Below are 21,862 nucleotides of genomic sequence, written 5' to 3'. Positions count from 1 at the left end.
TTCTTCTTGACTGCCAAGATGTTGATTTTAAGGCTTTAGCCAACTAAATTCCAAACTTCATGTAGATGACCATTCTGAGATAATAATGCTGACAAGCAGACAAGAGAGAGGAGAAAATTTAGATGACATGAATCTCTGCTTCCTGTCATCCCTAAGACTAGTGTGACCTATGGGCCTGAGCTCTGTTTTTGTGAGGCAGTGTTTCTCTCTCTGCAGCCTGAAGCTACACTGAAGTGGATTTATATCACCTGCAGTCTAGTACAATTATCATGTGAAGATGTCCAGTAGACCACTGGATATACAGCTTTGAAACCAAAGAAAATTCCTTGAATTATCAAGAGATGATAAATGAAGCAATGAATCTGAAATTCTAAAGTAGCATATAATAATAAAGAAAGCAGTATCATGAAAAGCAAAGAGAATCTAATAGAGAACTCTAAGTAAGTAAGCATTATTAAGTTAGTTAGGTAAGTGAGTTACTAAGTAAGCAAGTCAGGAGCATTTAACTGATGGGTAGAGAAAGAAAAGTCTACCAAGAATATCTGAGTGCTATCAGAGAGAGAGAGAGAGAGAGAGAGAGAGAGGAAGAAAACCAGCTACTTTGGTGATCCTGCTTCAAAGAGGAAGGAGATAACGTAACTAACTGACATGGAGAGAGCAAAGAGAGAAAAGAGTCCATCAGAATATGGGCAGCGAGGAGTCTGCTTGGGATTCTCTCTTCCTCTCTCCCTGCCCCTCCCCTGCTCTCTCTTGAGTGTACATATGCACGCATGCTCTCTCTCTCTCTCAAATAAATAAACATTTTTAAAAAAGAAGACAACGATGAAGAAGAAGAAAGGGCAGCAGTTACATGGCCCTGGTTACATCTGTTTCAGTAAAGTAGTATGGGCAGAAATCAGATTAGAGTGGGTTAAGAAGTGAGTGAAAGGTGAGAAGCAAAGGCAACAAATGTTAGGAAAAATTTCCAGAAAGACGGGATACGAAGTTTTAGGGGTGCCTGGGTGGCTCAGCTTGATTAAAGCATCTGACTTTGGCTCAGATACAATGAAGAAAAAAGCCATCCTGGAAATGAAAAGATCAAAGACCAAAGGTGCATTAACAATATTCCTCAAAGATCTGTTAACATCTTTGTCCCAAGCAGTCAAACAGGTATCGTATGTTTATAAATTTTTGAAAAAGTTATCATAAATTTATAAGCTATGCAAACTATAAATCATAAACCATCACAGGCCCTGAATATTAAGTGAAATAACGTTCCTCCTTTTCACTGTCTCCAAAACCAGGACTCGTATAACAGGAATGATAGTAATTTTTATATTCGTACACATGAAGATCTTCAGTAAAGATAAATGCGTCTTATGTTTATGTCACAAATGTGGTACTCTGCTTCTACAAAGTCCAGAAAACAAGTCTCCTAACATACCACAGAAAAATGACATGTTAAGATTTAAGCCTACATTTAAAGAGAAAGATGAGAAGGAAGAAAATTTACATTCTTGCCATAGTTAACAATTCAGAACAGGGAAGATTTATTTTCAAGCAAGGATGAACATTCCTCATCTCACTCAAACTTCCAAAACAAAGAAGTGGCAGTGTTACAATTGATTCTGTCCACTGAAGTAGGTAAATAATATGAAGGTTTAAAGGCTCAGAAGAACAGTATGTTTCACTTACTTCCTTCTTAGGAAGAATATAACAGGAAACAGTTAAATTCACAATAACATGAACATTATTTCAGTGTTGCATTTAAGAAGTTTAATTCCACCCTGAATCAAAGACAAGAAGTCACTGTAAAATAAATCATTGAGATGAAACAAGCATGGCAGAGGGAATACAGTCAATAATAAAGTAGTAACTTTGTGTGATAACACATGGAAACCATACTTGTGACAAGAATTTCATTATGTATGTAACTGTCCAATCTCTATGCTGTAAGCCAGAAACTATGTCAACTATACTTCAATTAGAAATTTAAAAAAATTTTAAAGATAAAAAAGTCTTTGTGAAATGAAGTATCTTTTAACCAGTTCCATACATCTCTGTTTAAAACTGAAAATTCTTTATGCTCATCATTGCTGCAACACAAACAGACATGGTAAAACTCCAAATCTATTGAAATATGAGGTTAATTTTTTTTTGTTCCAAGTTTTTATTTAAATTCAAATTAGTTGACATATAATATTGGTTTCAGAAGGAGAACTTAGTGGTTCATCACTTACATACAACACTCAGTGTTCATCCCAACAGGCACCATCCTTAATGCCCATCATCCATTTAGGCCATTCCCCCATCCACCCACCCCCTGCCACCTCCCCTCCAGGAACCCTCACTCTGTTCTTTATAGTAAAGTCTCTTATAGTTTTCCGCCCTCTCTCTTTTTACCTTATTTTATTTTTTCTTCCCTTCCCCAAGTTCATCTGTTTGGTTTCTTAAATTCCACATATAAGTGAAATCATATGGCATTTGTCTTTATCTGACTTATTTCACTTAGCATTATACACTCTAGCTCCTGAAATCTGATGTTTAAAACTACTGTTTAATTTAATTTTCTTATCTACATATAAAGTCAGGTAAGTTTCCTTATCTGGAAATTATGTTTTTCAGAAACCACCTTTAAATATTAATTTTGGATTGGGAGGTGTTGTGGTTTTTTCTCCTTTTAACCAAGTGTGCTTTCTGTTTAATACTTCAAAATAATAAACGGCTTCCTAATTTACAATCCATAATATTTCATTATGCCACATTTTACCAAATTCAAAATTCCTTCCCATTTAAAGCACAGCTATTCATTAATTTGTGAATTTTAAAATATACAATTTCCCACTCTCAGGTAGTACTTTGAAAATGACATTCACAAGACTTCCTTCATGTTTAGTTGAAGAATTATTTTTTTTGAAGTACACTAATCTGTGCTTTGTTTTTGAAAAGCATAAACAGCTGAAGTTATTTCCACCTAGATAATACATCTGGAGAAACATACTTTCAGACCAAAAGGTTATTTGCAACTCCACAGATGTGTATTTGTTAAGTAAATACATAACTCTAAAAATGGTTCAAACATGCCTTGGAATGTCATGCCAATACATTTTCCATCTTCTTGCTTTTCTTAAACTTCCTCTTTAGAATTATTTTTCGGAAGTGTATAGACTTAAAATATTTATACATACCCATCTTGAGAGAAGTACTAAATTTATCACAAAAAAATGTCACTAATAATATATATATAATAGTTACTTTCATTTCTTGAATTGCCAGTTGCTTAAAACATGCAACATGATGTTGCAACAACATCAAAATCTACACTTGGCTTGAAACACAGCTCAGCATATGCTGGACATGTAAGGGATCAGACTGGTCTACAGACCAGAGACTATTTCACAAACACAGAGATTCGCAAGATACAAAATTTTAGTAAAGCTTGCAGTGAATTATCTGGCAATTTATCAACTGAGCAGAGCTTCCTTGAATTAAAAGCTGGTCTCTTGATTTTTAAAGAGATTGGCATGAATAAAAAACTGTGGTAGTATTCTCCACCATCACCTTCCTCTCCTCCTCACTTTCTGCACTTAAATGCTACAGACATTTGCTTTATACTTGTATGAAAACGATTGCTATAACAATGTAAAGAACAACCTACCCACAGTAAAACTGTTTCTTAGATAAACTTCTAAAGAAACAAAAATAAAGCCTTGATGTAAGACACAAGAGGGGCACCTAGCTGGCTCAGTCAGTTGAGTGTCCAACTTCAGCTCAGGTCATGATCTTGCACTTTATGAGTTTGAGCCCTGCATTGGGCTCTCTGCTGTCCGTGTAGAGCTTCCTTCGGATTCTCTATCCCCCGTCTCTGCACCTCCCCTACTCGTGTGCCCCCCCCTTAAAAACAAACATTCTAAAAAAACAGGAAAATGAGAAACATATTTAGCTAAACAATTTCTTTTTTGTAGATTTTAATTTTTATTTTTTTCCAATATATGAAATTTATTGTCAAATTGGTTTCCATAGAACACCCAGTGCTCATCCCAAAAGGTGCCCTCCTTAATACCCATCACCCACCCTCTCCTCCCTCCCACCCCCATCAACCTTCAGTTTGTTCCCAGTTGTTTGGTTTTTTTTTAATTTTTTTTAAATGTTTATTTATTTTTGAGACAGAGAGAGACAGAGCATGAATGGGGGAGGGGCAGAGAGAGAGAGGGAGACACAGAATCGGAAGCAGGCTCCAGGCTCCGAGCCATGAGCCCAGAGCCCAACGCGGGGCTCGAACTCACGGACCACGAGATCGTGACCTGAGTTGAAGTCGGATGCTTCACCAACTGAGCCACCCAGGCACCCCTGTTCTCAGTTTTTAAGAGTCTCTTATGCTTTGGCTCCCTACCACTCTAACTTTTTTTCTTCCTTCCCCTCCCCAATGGGTTTCTGTTAAGTTTCTCAGGATCCACCTAAGAGTGAAAACATATGGTATCTGTCTTTCTCTGTATGGCTTATTTCACTTAGCACCACACTCTCCAATTCCATCCACGTGGCTACAAAGGGCCATATTTCGTTCTTTCTCATTGCCACGTAGTACTCCATTGTGTATACAAACCACAATTTCTTTATCCATTCATCAGTTGATGGACATTTAGGCTCTTTCCATAATTTGGCTATTGTTGACAGTGCTGCTATAAACATTGGGGTACAAGTGCCCCTATGCATCAGTACTCCTGTATCCTTTGGGTAAATTCCTAGCAGTGCTATTGCTGGGTCATAGGGTAGGTCTATTTTTAATTTTTTGAGGAGCCTCCACACTGTTTTCCAGAGTGGATGCACCAGTTTGCATTCCCACCAACAGTGCAAGAGGGTTCCCGTTTCTCCACATCCTCTCCAGCATCTATAGTCTCCTGATTTGTTCATTTTGGTCACTCTGACTGGCGTGAGATGATATCTGAATGTGGTTTTGATTTGTATTTCCCTGATGAGGAGCGACGTTGAGCATCTTTTCATGTGCCTGTTGGCCATCCGGATGTCTTCTTTAGAGAAGTGTCTATTCATGTTTTCTGCCCGTTTCTTCACTGGGTTATTTGTTTTTTGGGTGTGGAGTTTGGTGAGCTCTTTATAGATTTTGGATACTAGCCCTTTGTCCGATATGTCATTTGCAAATATCTTTTCCCATTCCATTGGTTGCCTTTTAGTTTTGTTGGTTGTTTCCTTTGCTGTGCAGAAGCTTTTTATCTTCATAAGGTCCCAGTAGTTCATTTTTTTCTTTTAATTCCCTTGCCTTTGGGGATATGTCGAGTAAGAGATTGCTACGGCTGAGGTCAGAGAGGTCTTTTCCTGCTTTCTCCTCTGGGGTTTTGATGGTTTCCTGTTCTCACATTCAGGTCCTTTATCCATTTTGAGTTTATTTTTGTAAATGGTGTGAGAAAGTGGTCTAGTCTCAATCTTCTGCATGTTGCTGTCCAGTTCTCCCAGCACCATTTGTTAAACAGACTGTCTTTCTTCCATTGGATGTTCTTTCCTGCTTTGTCAAAGATGAGTTGGCCATATGTTTGTGGGTCTAGTTCTGGGGTTTCTATTCTATTCCATTGGTCTATGTGTCTGTTTTTGTGCCAATACCATGCTGTCTTGATGATTACAGTTTGTAGTAGAGGCTAAAGTCTGGGATTGTGATGCCTCCTGCTTTGGTCTTCTTCAAAATTCCTTTGGCTATTCGGGGCCTTTTGTGGTTCCATACGAATTTTAGGATTGCTTGTTCTAGTTTTGAGAAGAATGCTGGTGCAATTTTGATTGGGATTGCATTGAATGTGTAGATAGCTTTGGGTAGTATTGACATTTTGACAACATTTATTCTTCCAATCCATGAGCACAGAATGTTTTTCCATTTCTTTATACCTTCTTCAATTTCCTTCATAAGCTTTCTATAGTTTTCAGCATACAGATCCTTTACATCTTTGGTTAGATTTATCCCTAGGTATTTTATGCTTCTTGGTGCAATTGTGAATGGGATCAGTTTCTGTCTTTCTGTTGCTTCATTATTAGTGTATAAGAATGCAACTGATTTCTGTACATTGATTTTGTATCCTGCAACTTTGCTGAATTCATGTATCAGTTCTAGCAGACTTCTGGTGTAGTCTATCGGATTTTCCACGTATAATATCATGTCATCTGCAAAAAGTGAAAGCTTAACTTCATATTTGCCAATTTTGATGTTTGATTTCCTTTTGTTGTCTGACTGCTGATGCTAGAACTTCCAGTACTATGTTAAACAACAGCGGTGAGAGTGGACATCCCTGTGGTGTTCCTGATCTCAGGGAAAAAACTCTGTTTTTCCCCATTGAGGATGCTGTTAGCTGTGGGCTTTTCATAAATGGCTTTTATGATCTTTAAGTATGTTCCTTCTATCCCGACTTTCTCGAGGGTTTTTATTAAGGTTGCTGAATTTTGTCAAATGCCTTTTCTGCATCGATTGACAGGATCATATGGTTCTTATCTTTTCTTATATTAATGTGATGTATCACGTTGATTGATTTGCGAAAGTTGAACCAGCCCTGCATCCCAGGAATGAATCCCACTTGATCATGGTGAATAATTCTTTTTATATGCTGTTGAATTCGATTTGCTAGTATCTTATTGAGAATTTTTGCGTCCATATTCATCAGGGAGATTGGCCTGTAGTTCTCTTTTTTTACTGGGTCTCTGTCTGGTTTAGGGATCAAAGTAATACTGGCTTCATAGAATGACTCTGGAGGTTTTCCTTCCCTTTCTATTTTTTGGAATAGCTTGATAAGGATAGGTATTATTTCTGCTTTAAATGTCTGGTAGAACTCCCCTGGGAAGCCATCTGGTCCTGGACTCTTATTTGTTGGGAGATTTTTGATAACTGATTCAATTTCTTTGCTGGTTATGGATCTGTTCAAGCTTTCTACTTCCTCCTGATTGAGTTTTAGAAGTGTGTGGGTGTTTAGGAATTTGTCCATTTCTTCCAGGTTGTCCAGTTTGTTGGCATATAATTTTTCATAGTATTCCCTGATAATTGCTTGTATCTCTGAGGGATTGGTTGTAATAATTCCATTTTCATTCATGATTTTATCTATTTGGGTCCTCTCCCTTTTCTTTTTGAGAAGCCTGACTAGAGGTTTATCAATTTTGTTTATTTTTTCAAAAAACCAGCTCTTGGTTTCATTGATCTGCTCTACAGTTTTTTTAGATTCTATATTATTTCTGCTCTGATCTTTATTATTTCTTTTCTTCTGCTGGGTTTGGGGTGTCTTTGCTGTTCTGCTTCTAGTTCCTTTAGGTGTACTGTTAGATTTTGTATTGGGGATTTTTCTTGTTTCTTGAGATAGGCCTGGATTGCAATGTATTTTCCTCTCAGGACTGCCTTCGCTGCATCCCAAACCGTTTGGATTGTTGTATTTTCATTTTCATTTGTTTCCATATATTTTTTAATTTCTTCTCTAATTGCCTGGTTGACCCACTCATTCTGTAGTAGGGTGTTCTTTAACCTCCATGCTTTTGCAGGTTTTCCAGACTTTTTCCTATGGTTGGTTTCAAGCTTCATAGCATTGTGATCTGAAAGTATGCATGGTATGATTTCAATTCTTGTATACTTATGAAGGGCTGTTTTGTGAACCAGTATGTAATCTATCTTGGAGAATGTTCCATGTGCACTCGAGAAGAAAGTATATTCTGTTGCTTTGGGATGCAGAGTTCTCAATATATCTGTCAAGTCTATCTGATCCAATATATCCTTCAGGGCCCTTGTTTCTTTATTGACCGTGTGTCTAGATGATCTATCCATTTCTGTAAGTGGAGTGTTAAAGTCCCCTGCAATTACCACATTCTTATCAATAAGGTTGCTTATGTTTGTAATTGTTTTATATATTTGGGGGTTCCTGTACTCGGCGCATAGACATTTATAATTGTTAGTTCTTCCTGATGGATAGACCCTGTATTTATTATATAATGTCCTTCTTCATCACGTTACAGCCTTCCAGTAGCATGATAAATAGTTCTCCATCCCCTCACTCTCAATCTGAAGGTGTCCTCAGATCTAAAATGAGTCTCTTGTAGACAGCAAATAGATGGGTCTTGTTTTTTTATCCATTCTGATACCCTATGTCTTTTGGTTGGCGCATTTAGTCCATTTACGTTCAGTGTTATTATAGAAAGATATGGGTTTAGAGTCACTGTGATGTCCGTAGGTTTCATGCTTGTAGCGATGTCTCTGGTACTTTGTCTCACAGGATCCCCCTTAGGATCTCTTGTAGGGCTGGTTTAGTGGTGACGAATTCCTTCAGTTTTTGTTTGTTTGGGAAGACCTTTATCTCTCCTTCTATTCTGAATGACAGACTTGCTGGATAAAGGATTCTTGGCTGCATATTTTTTCTGTTCATCACATTGAAGATCTCCTGCCATTCCTTTCTGGCCTGCCAAGTTTCAGTAGAGAGATCGGTCACGAGTCTTATAGGTCTCCCTTTATATGTTAGGGCACGTTTATTCCTCGCTGCTCTCAGAATTTTCTCTTTATCCTTGTACTTTGCCAGTTTCACTATGATATGTCATGCAGAAGATTGATTCAAGTTACGTCTGAAGGGAGTTCTCTGTGCCTCTTGGATTTCAATGCCCTTTTCATTCCCCAGATCAGGGAAGTTCTCAGCTATGATTTCTTCAAGTACACCTTTGGCACCTTTCCCTCTCTCTTCCTCCTCTGGAATACCAATCATGCATAGATTATTTCTCTTTAGTGCATCACTTAGTTCTCTAATTTTCTCCTCATACTCCTGGATTATTTTATGTCTCTTTTTCTCAGCTTCCTCTTTTTCCATAATTTTACCTTCTAGTTCACCTATTCTCTCCTCTGCCTCTTCAATCCGAGCCATGGTCGTTTCCATTTTACTTTGCAGCTCATTTATAGCATTTTTAGCTCCTCCTGTCTATTCCTTAGTCCCTTGATCTCTGTAGCAATAGATTCTCTGCTGTCCTCTATACTGTTTTCAAGCCCAGCTATTAATTTTATGACTATTATTCTAAATTCACTTTGTTATATCGTTTAAATCCTTTTTGATCAGTTCGTTAGCTGTTGTTATTTCCTGGAGATTCTTTTGAGGGGAATACTCCTGTTTGGTCATTTTGGATAGTCCCTGGAGTGGTGCGGAACTGCGGGGCACTTCCCCTGTGCTGTCTTGAATATCTTGCGTTGGTGGGCGGGGCCACAGTCAGACTGGTGTGTACCTTCTCTTCCCCTCTCCTAGGGGCAGGATTCACTGTGGGGTGGCGTGGCCCATCTGGGCTACTTGCATACTGCCAGGCTTGTGGTGCTGGGGATCTGGCGTATTAGCTGGGGTGGATAGGCAAGGTGCACGGGGGCGGGAGGGGCAGGCTCAGTTCGCTACTCCTTCGGTAATCCGCTTCAGGAGGGGCCCTGCGGCACCAGGAAGGAGTCAGACCTGCTGGTGGGATCATCCGCAGAAGCACAGCGTTGGGTGTACGTGCGGTGCAAGCAAGTTCCCTGGCTGGAACTGGTTCCCTTTGTGATTTTGGCTGGGGGATGGGCGAAGGAGATGGCACTGGCGAGCGCCTCTCTTCCCCGCCAAATTGAGCTCCGTCGTCCCGGGGCTCAACAACTCTCCCTCCCGTTGTCCTACAGCCTTTCTGCTCTCTGAGCAGAGCTGTTTGTTAACTTATAACCTTCCAGATGTTAAGTCCCGCTTGCTATCCAAACACACTCCATCCGGCCCCTCCCAGTTTGGCCAGCCAGACTTGGGGGCTCTGCTTGGCGGGTGGGCTGCCCCTCTGCCCCAGCTCCCTTACGCTAGTCCGTGTAGCGTGCACTGCCTCTCCGCCCTTCCTACCCTCTTCCGTGGGCCTCTCGTCTGCACTTGGCTCCAGAGAATCCGTTCTGCTAGTCTTCTGGTGGTTTTCTGGGTTATTTAGGCAGGTGTAGGTGGGATCTAAGTGATCAGCAGGACGCGGTGAGCCCAGCGTCCTCCTACACCGCCATCTTCTCCCAATTATATGTCTGTAGATTATTTTTAAAAAATTTTTAATGTTCATTTATTTTTGAGAGACAGAGTATGAGTGGGGGAGGAGCAGAAAGAGAGAGGAAGACACAGAATCTAAAGCAGGCTCCAGGCTCCGAGCTGTCAGCACAGAGCCCAACATGAGGCTCAAACTCACAGACCATGAGATCATGACCTGAACCGAAGTTGGATGCCCAACAGACTGAGCCACCACGGCACCCCTGGGTAATTTTCACTGACATGTTTTTGAGGGAAAGCAGCAAGGTACAAAATAATATACATGGAATGGTTTCATTTACATGAATTTCAAACAACAAGTTAAACTAAACTATTTTGTTTAGTGATACACACATTGGTAAAAGGAAAGCAAGGAAATTACTGTAATAAATGTCAGGAGAGTAGTTACCTCTAAAGTTGAGGGCAGGGATTGAGAATAAGCCCATGCATAAAAGGCTCCTGGCATGCTGGCAATATTCTACCTCTTGATCTGGCTGATATACTTGGTTTATAATTATTCATTAAAGAATACATGTAAGTTCTATGCAATTCTCTATATATTTTTAAGTAACAATTTAAATGAAATGTAACTAAAAGAAGCAAATCCTAACAATGTCCACTTGATCATAGTAGAATGATAAAGATCAGGAATGGAAATGCAAAACATAGAATCAAGCAAAAAAGAACATCCTTGCTGCAGACTTTGAAGGACATGGTGAACATACTGGGGTTGGGGCAGGGGATGAAGTCTCTGGTTCTATCAAATGGCAAAGAAGTTTTTGCCAAAAATGCAAACATTATTAATCAACAACCAAGCAAAAGCACAAATTATCAATAAAGCTTATTCACAGCTACACCAGCACTAAATCTGTCCCAATCTGAGTAAAATGGTTCTTTAATACTGACCTGTGGTACAAAATCTTTTTGAAAAACTACCTACTTATCACAGATCTACTTTTCTGTGGCTAATCAGGTTTCTGTAACTACTAAAATAAATGGGGTGATTTTTTCGTACCTTTGAAATGACTAATTCTATGTTAGTCTTCCTGCAGCTTCATATAAATGTAATCACACAGTATGTGCTCTTTACAAAAAAATACCTGACTTCTTTCATTTAGCATTTTTTTGAGATTTACTTATGTTGCTTCTACTTTTTTTATTTTAATTTTTATATTTACTTTAATGTTTGTTTATTCTTTAATGATTTTTACATTTTTATTAATTTTTTTATTTTTAAAATTTTATTATTATTTTTTAAATTCACATCCAAATTAGCACATAGTGCAACAATGATTTCAGAAGTAGATTCCTTAGTGCCCCTTACCCACTTAGCCCATCCCCCCTCCCACACTCCCTCCAGCAACACTTTGTTTGTTCTCCATATTTATCAGTCTCTTCCATTTTGTTCCCCTCTGCATTTTTATATTATTTTTGTTTCCCTTCCCTTACGTTCATCTATTTTGTCTCTTAAAGTCCTCACATAAGTGAAGTCATATGATATTTGTCTTTCTCTGACTGAATAATTTCACGTAGCATAATACCCTCCAGTTCCATCCACATAGTTGCAAATGCCAAGATTTCATTCTTTTTGATTGCTGAGTAATATTCTATTGTATATATTCACCACATCTTTATCCATTCATCCATCGATGGACATTTGGACTCTTTCCATACTTTGGCTATTGTTGGTAGTGCTGCTATAAACTTTGGGGTACATGTGTCGCTTCAAAACAGCATACCTGTATCCCTTGGATAAATACCTAGTAGTGCAACTGCTGGGTCGTAGGGTAGTTCTATTTTTAGTTTTGAGGAAACTTCATACTGTTTTCCAGAGTGACCGCACCAGCTTGCATCCCAACCTCTACTTTTTTCTAAATAGATTTAACTGTACAGATACAGTACAATTTGTTTATTCATCCGTTGATGGTTACTACTGCTTTTCCAGCTTTTTGGTTATTAAACATAAGGCTATTACAAACTTGTGTGTACAAGTGTTTGTATAGACAGACGTTTTTATCCCTCCAGAGTCAACAGTTAGGAATGGAATTGCTGGATCTTACTCGAAGTTTAATTTTAACTTGGTAAGAAACTACTGACCAATTTTCCAAATCCATTATACCATCTGCACCTGTGCCAGCAAGAATGAGAGGCCCTGCTGTTCCACAATCTTGCAACTGTTTGTACTGACAGTCTTCAGTGTTGGTCATTCTAGTGGGTATGAAGTAGTATCTTACTGTGGTTTTATTTTGCACTTTCCTGATAACTAATGGTAGTCTTTTCATAAGCTTGTTGGCCATTCATATGTCTTCTTTGGCCATATTTGTTCAGAGCTTTTGCTCATTTTTAAATTTAGTTGTCTTATTCTGTTGTGTTCTTTATATATTCTAGATCAACTCGACTGTCCAAAATATATACTGTGAATATTTCTTCCTGGACTTTTTTTTTTTTTAGTGACATCTTTTAAGTATGTTTTTTAATTTCATGAAGTCTGACTTAACAATTTTATAACTTATGTTTTTGGACTAAGTTCTTTGCATTTCCATACACATTTATTTTTTCCCAACGTTTATTTATTTATTTTTTTTTTGGGACAGAGAGAGACAGAGCATGAACGGGGGAGGGGCAGAGAGAGAGGGAGACACAGAATCGGAAACAGGCTCCAGGCTCTGAGCCATCAGCCCAGAGCCTGACGCGGGGCTCGAACTCACGGACCGCGAGATCGTGACCTGGCTGAAGTCGGACGCTTAACCGACTGCGCCACCCAGGCGCCCCTCCATACACATTTAGAATCAGTTTGTCAATTTTTACAAAAAGTGTCCTATATTCTGAGATAAATTTTTCTAACAATTACAAAACAGAAAATCACATCTTAATAATATTGTGTGTTCTGATCCATTAACATGGCATATCCAATTGAATTAACTGACTTTGTAGTTTTGAATGTAGAGGCTTTACATGTTTGTTTTTTGTTTTTGTTTTTTTTGCATCAGTTTGCTCCTCAACATTGTTTATACTTGTCATATGAAAGCTTTAAAATCTAATGTAGTCAAATGTCAATTTTCATCCTGGATTAGGGGGTTTATTTTACTTGAAAAGTCATTCCCTATCCCATTATAAACCATTATTCTATTACAAACCTATCATCCCATATAGCACTGGTTAGGTTTACTTTTATAAACTGACTTGGACATTAATCATTGACATTTTATAAGTTTCGTAAGGTAACATTTTCATAATATACTCAGGCTTTATTCCCCTCACATCTTCCTTTTTCTCTCTGAATTAAAACCAAGTATTTGACACCAAACATAAACATATCATTATGTTTAGGGATATAGTAGAGATTTTTCTGGCTCAAGCGTGCAAGGGTTTACAATACAAACACAGAAGAAAGTAATATTCATGGACACCACTCTCTCATGTTCTACTCCCCACACTTCTCCCCCTTGTATGAGAATGACTGCTATGTTTACCTTTTCCTCCCTTTAATAATTTTCCTCCTTTTCTTTTCTTGCTACTTCTCTTCTTTCCATTTTTTGGTTTCTCTCCCTCCCTTTTTCTTTCTCCCATTTCCATTTTATTATTCCCTCCCCTTAAACATTTCTTTAGCTGCCTCGATTAGAAGTAAGAATTATGTGACATATAGCCTCTCAATGTATTAGTTGATGGATTGAAACTCTCTTATCACTCTGAACTTTTCATCTAAGTCCAGGCAGACATTTATATACACCTGCAAATGAACATCTCATTTAGTCTCCTACTTACCTGAAACACAGTATGAAAAACTGAATTCATTGCCCTTTCCCTCATACTTGTTTTTATGTTACCTTTCTTGGTGGGTGGTACCATCACCTACTGTTTACCAGGACACACACTGGAGTTCTATCCTACTACCAGAAGTTCTTGGAATAAATCCACACTTGTACAATGCTTTCTTACATTTTAACAAATCTGTCACTCAAATAATACAAGCACATAGATTTTTAAAAGTCAAGCAGGGGCGCCTGGGTGGCGCAGTCGGTTAAGTGTCCGACTTCAGCCAGGTCACGATCTCGCGGTCCGTGAGTTCGAGCCCCGCGTCAGGCTCTGGGCTGATGGCTCAGAGCCTGGAGCCTGTTTCTGATTCTGTGTCTCCCTCTCTCTCTGCCCCTCCCCCTTTCAGGCTCTGTCTCTCTCTGTCCCAAAAATAAATAAAAAAAAGTTGAAGAAAAAAAAAAAAGTCAAGTAATGGGGCACCTGGGTGGCTCTGTCGGTTAAGCATTTGAATCTTGATTTCAGCTGAGGTCATAATCTTATGGTTTGTGAGTCTGAGCCCTGCATCAGGCTCTGCGCTGATGGTACAGACAGATACTGCTTGGTATTCTCTCTCGCACATACACACACGCAGATACTATTCCGACCTCTATTGTTGCTGATGAGAAGTTCATGGTTAATCTCACTTTTGGTCCTTTGAATGTAAATGTGTTTTTTCCCTATGGATGCTTTAAAGATTGTCTTTCCATTTGGCTCCCACATGTGCTCTCTCTCTCTCTCAAAATAATTAAACTTAAAAAATAAAATAAAAAAAATAAAAATAAAGTAATAAAAAGCTATTAAAAATCAGAAATCTCTAAAAAATAAAAACACACACACAAAAAAGAAAAAACCTCTTCATCTCCTGGTGGTAGTAATTTTTAATTTACCAACATGTTTCGTCTAGTATTTTTAATTATGAATATGTTTATTGCTACCTGTTGAGTTGCTGATTTTTTGATAAACTGACTTTCTCTTAAAACAGATGAGAATAGGTCTTTTCTTACCACATTATCTCCCATCTTCAAACTCCATATCACTGTCATCATCACCACTAGATAATCACAATTTTTGGTTGAATCAATATTCAATGTTTCTGTTATTGTAAGTGCTACTGCAAAAACAAGTAACATTAAAATCAGCTATCCCTTCTTCAATCATCTTTTGTTTTCCCTGAGGTTAATAAGTGCTCATCTTTTTTATTTGCTTAGTTTTTCCATGCACATGTATCAGAACTGTAAAATATTTTAATTAGAGCTGTAATTTCCAAAAATGTAACCAGATGCACAGATGTACAAATTCAAATTTTTTTGGTTTCTTCACAAAACCTAGCTTCTTGCTTCATTTCTGACTAGCTGCTCTCTAGGCACGTTCCCTCAGTTCCTTTCCTGTTTCTAGTAATTATGTATTACTTTTTCTTCATTTTCCTCAGCTTATTTATAAAATCACATACTCCATCATCTTTTTGTATGTGAAAATAGTTGATTTACTCACACCTTCCACAGTCCAGTAGCTTCTGAAGAAAGGGTATATAGGAAGGAAAATGTTTTAAATCCTTGCATTTAACATTTGACTGAGCATTTGGTTGAGTACAGGATTTTAGAGGCACTGTTTCACTCTCTTCTGTTTCCAGAGTTGCTAAGAGGTCTGGTGATATTCTAATTTTCTTTACTTTCTAGGTGAAAAGTTTTCAGTTTTCTCAAAGGTTTAAAGATTTTCTCTTTACTCAGAATTCTCAAATTTCAAACACATAACTTGGTTTTGTCCTTTTTCACCCAATGTGCCGAGGACTGAATGAGCTCTTTCAAAAACAATGGTATCCTTCAGTTCAGAAAATGTTAAGTATTCACACCATAGGGCTGTTGTGTGAAGTAAACAAAATACTTATACTTGGCACATGTAAGTACAGAATGATAATGATGATCGATAGTTATCAACATTTATCCATTTCTTTGATAGCCACTCTATCTTGCTTCTCAATCCTTCCTTTAAAGTTGAATTTCGATCTTCATAAAGTATAGACTTAAGAGGTTTTTTTAATAATACATGCTTTTAATGATTATCTGCAAGTGGTAAGCTTCCAGTTGTTTCTCTAAAATTGTGGGAGAGGTGGCATTTAAAATTTTTAACTTTAAAACAATTTACTTATAGAAGAGTTATCAAAACAGAAATCTCCCATCTATCCTTCATTCAGATACATTGATAACACAGTTTCTATATTATGCCCTTATTCTTGCATGACAGTTTACCAGCTAAGTATAAAATTCTTGGTTGACAGTGCTTGTTCACAGTTAATCTTTTGGTCCTTTGAATGTAAATGTGTTTTTTCCCTATGGATGCTTTGAAGATTGCCTTTCTATTTGGCTCCAGTTTCATAGAATCTCTAGTTTCAGGTTCATTTCTAATTATTTAAGATTCTTCCACCTGTTTCTCAACTGCTATTTAATTTTCACTATTAATATTTTCCCCCAACTTTGACTTTTAATTCAATCATCAAAATTTTTATTTCAACAAATCCTACGTGGTTGTTTTGCAAATTCACTTATTTCAGTGTCTTAGTTGTTTATTTAGACACTTTAGACTGGATTTCTATTGTTTTTCTGATCTGCTAAATCAGTTCCTAGTCTTCTAATTAGCCTTCTTATGTTGTCTGCTAACTCTCCCTCATGTTGGACTACTTCCTTGTAATTATATTATGAGTTTATCATCACTGGGAGGTTGTTTTTCTGGTCAAAGTCCCATGCTCCCTGGCTGAGGAAGAATCCCTACACAGCAGCTGCATTTGCTAACGCTTAGATACCCACAAGGCCAAGTTCACAAAATCAAGTATAAACTTTAGATCCTTCACTTGGAATTCTCATACCACATGGCTACTATGCATTCATATGGAAGTATAAGCTTGGAAAGACAGTACAACTTACAGCCTTACAACTTAAGGCTCTGAAACTAGACAGCCTAAGTTCCAATCCTGAATTCCTCTACCTACTAGCCATAAGATCTTGGACCTGTGTGTGTGTCTCAGTTTCCTGTTCTGTAAAATGGAGTTTATAATTTTATCTACCTCAAAGGTTTATGTGAGGGTTAGATGAGTAAAGTTGCTAAGTACAGAGGGGTGGCAAACAAGTTTAAATAAATAAATAACCAACCAACCAACCAAACGGTACTGTTTTTACTGTTACCATTATCGTCATCATTATTACATCATTTTTTTTCTCTTCACCCAGAGAACTGAGCAGAGATAAGCTTCCTTGATGCTTACCTAGGCAGGTGGAAAAACTTTTCTAGTCAGTCTCCCTTCTTAGATGGGAGTAGCACACATAAAAAAACACATGGGTCAAAAATAAAAACAAAAACAAAAAAAATGAGTCTATTTATTATCATTTATATTTAACAGGGAGAATAAAGTAGGAGCAGTAAAGAAAAACAAAACTTACTTAAGTCGATTAAATTAATCCCTTTGACAGTAATGACATATTTTCCACAAAAGCAAATATAAATGTATATATAATTTGTATGTCTATGGCATACAGTAAGATTAACAATATCAAGAATACTCAGCACATACTTTAAGTAATTCTAACTTAATTCATCAGTTACTAATTATTTAAAAATACATTCATATATAAATTGTATTTAGTCAGGTTTGCTCTTCTTGGTATAGAAAACCTTGGTATCAGAGATTTAAACTTTCAGAAGGGAATACTCATTCAGTACCTAGTTACTGCCTGAACTGTGTGCCAAGTCTGTTTTGCAAAAGAAAGGCTGAGGGGAGGTAATTAAAAGGCCTGAAAAATGAGAAGTATGTGTAATTCATGCTTCTTAGTCAGGCATGGAATCTCCTATCAATCCCCTGAGGATGTGAAAGTCAACTGAACACAAACTGTGGTCATTTATCTGGATGTAGAACTAGGTAAGGCAGAGACCAGTCTTTGATTTTGTGTTCCAGATTCATCCCAGAGAGAAAAGATCACTGTGGTTTTACATTTGATTCCTACTTGCTTTGTGGTAATTGCCTGAGAACTTTTTGTTAACTTGATACTTTCCCTAAATAAATGAGGTATTCTCGTCTATCAATGATTCTTTCGCTGGGAGAAACTTTTACAAGATTAATTTGTTTGGATAAGAGAACTCTGTCACACTCCTTAAAGAGTTCTCTTAGCTGTTGTAAATTTCTCCACCCCAACACTACCATAAAAATTTACATCAGATTGTATTAACAAAGTGCCTAATATCTGATCTGGCACAAAGTAAGAGCTGACTTATGTTATCAGGTTATCAAGTTTCTTCTCAAGTCAAACATCAGGCAGTATCAACAGAAGGTCTAGCACCAGATACAGTTTGTTCTGTAGCTTAAAATGATTCACAGATTTTCTTCTTAGAGACTAATAATACCTACAGAAAAAAATTTTCTAAGAATTACATATGTACATAATATCTTTTAAGTTCCAGATGGAGCTGATGAACACAAACAAAAAAGCTATATACATCACATTTCACTTATGTATTTCTCATCATTAGTAAGTTAAAAACAAATGACAACACATGTGACACAAGTATGCCCACTGCTAAAGACTAACCAGACTACAGGAATTTATTTACAGCTCTCAAACTTATCATAATTTATTCTTTCAACAGTTGCTTAGGTCTCCAAAAAGATGTTGCTAAGGCTAATGAGGTAAGGTAAACAAAGAGAAGAAAAGGAAACAAGTGTAGAAAAATACGGCCTATATAAATGGTGTATCAAAAAATATACCATTAGCTTTATTACAAATGAACAACAATCAAGATAAATCATATTTATTACAAGTAAAAATCACTGGAATCCTTATATTGTGTAAGTGAACTATTGCTTCTGGTATTAAGATAAAACTTACACAAAAAACTGTTCTCACACCTACCGAACAGATTTTTTATCTACAAATGCACAGAACTATTTCCATAGGTTTTTAAAAAAAATTCTAGAAAATACCATCCTGAAATTCTGTTCTAATTTTACAGAGGAAATAAAAAGAAAAAATTAAGTCAATGCCACCAACTGGAAATCAAAACATGGTATCTTGTGTTCTTAAGAATACAAAAAAGCAGGGCGCCTGGAAGACTCATTGGTTAAGCTCAGGTTTAGGCTCAGGTCATGATCTTAGGGCTTCTTTGTGGAACAGAGCCCCACACTGGGCTCTGCACTGGCAGCATGGAGCCTGCTTAAGATTGATATTCTCTCTCTCTCTCTCTCTCTCTGCCCCTCCTCCACTTGTGCTGTCTCTGTCTCTGTGGCTGTCAAAATAAATAAACAAACTTAAAAAAAAAAAAAAAAAAGAGGACAAAGCAGCAATATGCTGCCTGGAGTCAGAATGGGTTTCTATTTTTCCAAAAGAAAAATTACTAAACTCTTTAGTAAAACCTCTTACAGGCAGATTAAGTTCATTAAAACTTAATGTTCTGCCCTGATAAAATAATACAAAAATTCAAGCTGTCAAAGGGTAAAACTTGCTGTTATCTTTATCTTTTAAAAAGTTTTCTTACAAGGGGCTCTTGGGTGGCTCAGTCAGTTAAGCGTCTGGCTCCTGATTTCGGCTCAGGTCATGATCCCAAGGTTTGTGAGATCCAGCCCATGTCGGGCTCTGTCTGACAGGGCAGAGTCTTCTGAGGAGTTTCTTCTTCTGTCTCTGCCACTCCCTTGCTCGTGCTCTTTCTCCCTCTCTCTCAAAATCAATAAAAACGAAAAAATAATTTTTTAAGCTTTCTTATTATAAACACCCTAAGTGCATTTATACAATTATTTTTTAAAACACAGTGAAATTACATTCCCAAAAGTTAAAGCATTTTTTGTATTTTAAATGATCCTCAAAATATCTTAAAAAAAAAATTACTCAAATCTGCTATTCTCCTTCCTTACACATGAACTTTACAAGAATAAGGTATATGTATTTAGTGTATTACTAAAATAGAGAAAATTTAAGTTGGAATTTGTATGAAAGGTTAAAGATATATCTATGTGGGATCCTAGTCAGTGGTTAAAATCTATTGCCCTTTTTGGTTGCCTAGAGAAAATAATATAAGGAAAAAATACTTCTCTATCACCTCTTATCCTCTAGCCCTTAAAATGAAATTTAATATATTTCTATGAACAGTGTTGAGACTTTATATGTAGACAAAAACCTAAGAAATATTTTAGAACAGATCATCTTACAGTATGATAATCTCAAAGATCACAGTCAAAAAATTCAATTTGGGGACAACACAAAGAATACTGAAACACAAAGTATAAAATACCTGTTGTAACTTATCAGTGAAGTCTTCCATTGCTTCATTCAACTTTAAGTGCACTCTATCAGTGAGGAAATTAAAAAGTACACTCACATTTGGCATCTTTTAAAAATATTTCTTTACACAAATCATGTAATCAGTAACCCTCTGATAACTCAGAAACCAACTTCAGAAAATGGGATCAAGAGAATGGAGTAGGAATATCCTGACCTCACATTCATTCAAGGAAACACCAAAATCTACAAATATATACAGAACTATCTTCGACAATAAACTCAAGACTAACAGAATGGATCATACACACTGGGATATTTAAAAAAAAAAAAAAAAGCCACAATGATAGAATAGGAGGAGCAGAGAGGCAGTTTAGTCAAGACCCACACCCCAGTGTTAATGACCCACAAAAAAGGATGAATATCACAAATATAAAAGCCATCTCTGAAGAACGAAGGTCTGAGCCCCACATGGTTCTCTACATCCCAGGGTGCCTACGCTGGAAAGAGACACCTAAGGTGTCTGGCTTTGAAAACCAATGGGATTTACATCCAAAAGAGCCAGAGGGGAGTAGGAAACCAAGAAGACTCTGCTCTTAAAAGGCACACTGAACCTCAGTGGCTCAGAGTCCCAACACAGAAACTACAGTCTGAAAAGTGCCTGGGTTACATGTGAAGGAAATCCACTGACTAATTCTAGGGCATGTAAAAGATGGGTAGCAATCTGTTGGTATGTTCTCTGGGGAAGTGCTTATGGGTGCCCGTTTTCTTACCCTCATCTACTTAGGCCTGTAAGCACCATTTCTGACATTCTCCATATACTATGCTAGCACCACTCACCCTGCTCCAGCATTATCCTGTGTACTTGCCTCACCCAACCCACTCATGTAACTTGGAATCCCTCCCAAGCAGCACCCCATTCACTCCCACCATAACTGCCAAGTAGCCTTGGCTGGCCCTGAGACCCTCCTAAACATTCTGCCCTGGGGGAGCAGTCCCATACACTAAAACTCCCAAAACAAACACAACCTTACCTCATAGCAAGCTGCCCAAAAGACATGCCTCGCCATCAGCAAACCCCAGCTGTCACAGCACGGCCTGATATCTAGCCACACTGTGGGCCGACCCTTTACCAGTGCACCTACAACAGTCCTGATTGGGCTCCTCAGCCACACAAACGGCACACCAGCCTTATTCACCATCATGCATGCAGCAGTTGATGGCGAGACCTCAAGAGACAGCCAGACGAGGGGAAAGTCCCATAGACCAACAAGTCCACATCATTGCAATCAATCCATCCACAACAGGAGAGTAAATGCACACCACACAGGGAACATTCCTGGAGCACATGCCTCAGGTGACCAGCGGAATTTGTGCTACAGGGCCCAACAGGCCAGCTTCTGCATAAAGACACTACTTAATGACCAGGAGCTGTAACAGATCTACCTAACTAATAGAAACAAGCAGAGACTAAGGCAAATGAAGAGACAGGGGGAATAGATTTCAAATGAAACACGACAAAACTTCAGAAAATGAACTAAATGAAACAGAGATAAGCAATCTACCAGATAAAGAGTTCAAAGTAACTACCTAAAAATGCTAATCAAGCTCAGGAAAAGAATGGACAAACACAGTAAGAACTTAAAAGCAAGGAAAATACTTGAAAAAAAAGTAAGCTGAAGAATACAACCACTAAAATTTAAAATACACTAGAGGGAATCAGCAAATTATTCAGAAAAACAGATCAGCAATTTGGAAGACAGTATAGTGGTAACACCAAATCCAAACAGCAAAAAGAGGGGAAAAAAGTGATCTGAA

General features: G+C 37.7%; 1 protein-coding gene across 5 annotated transcripts in view; it reads right to left on the bottom strand.

The window, feature by feature from the left end:
* The window catches only part of CDC42SE2 (CDC42 small effector 2), a 188,871-nt gene that overhangs the window by 94,027 nt on the left and 72,982 nt on the right, over positions 1-21,862 (bottom strand). The gene's annotated exons all lie outside the window — the stretch shown is intronic.

Source organism: Lynx rufus, unplaced genomic scaffold (genome assembly GCF_022079265.1).
Source record: "Lynx rufus isolate CCGP_SWC_20201006 ecotype Redwood Valley unplaced genomic scaffold, mLynRuf1.p SCAF_1, whole genome shotgun sequence".
Taxonomy (NCBI): domain Eukaryota; kingdom Metazoa; phylum Chordata; class Mammalia; order Carnivora; family Felidae; genus Lynx; species Lynx rufus.
Note: the sequence above shows the minus strand (reverse complement) of the source record. Positions and strands in the feature narration are given on the sequence as shown.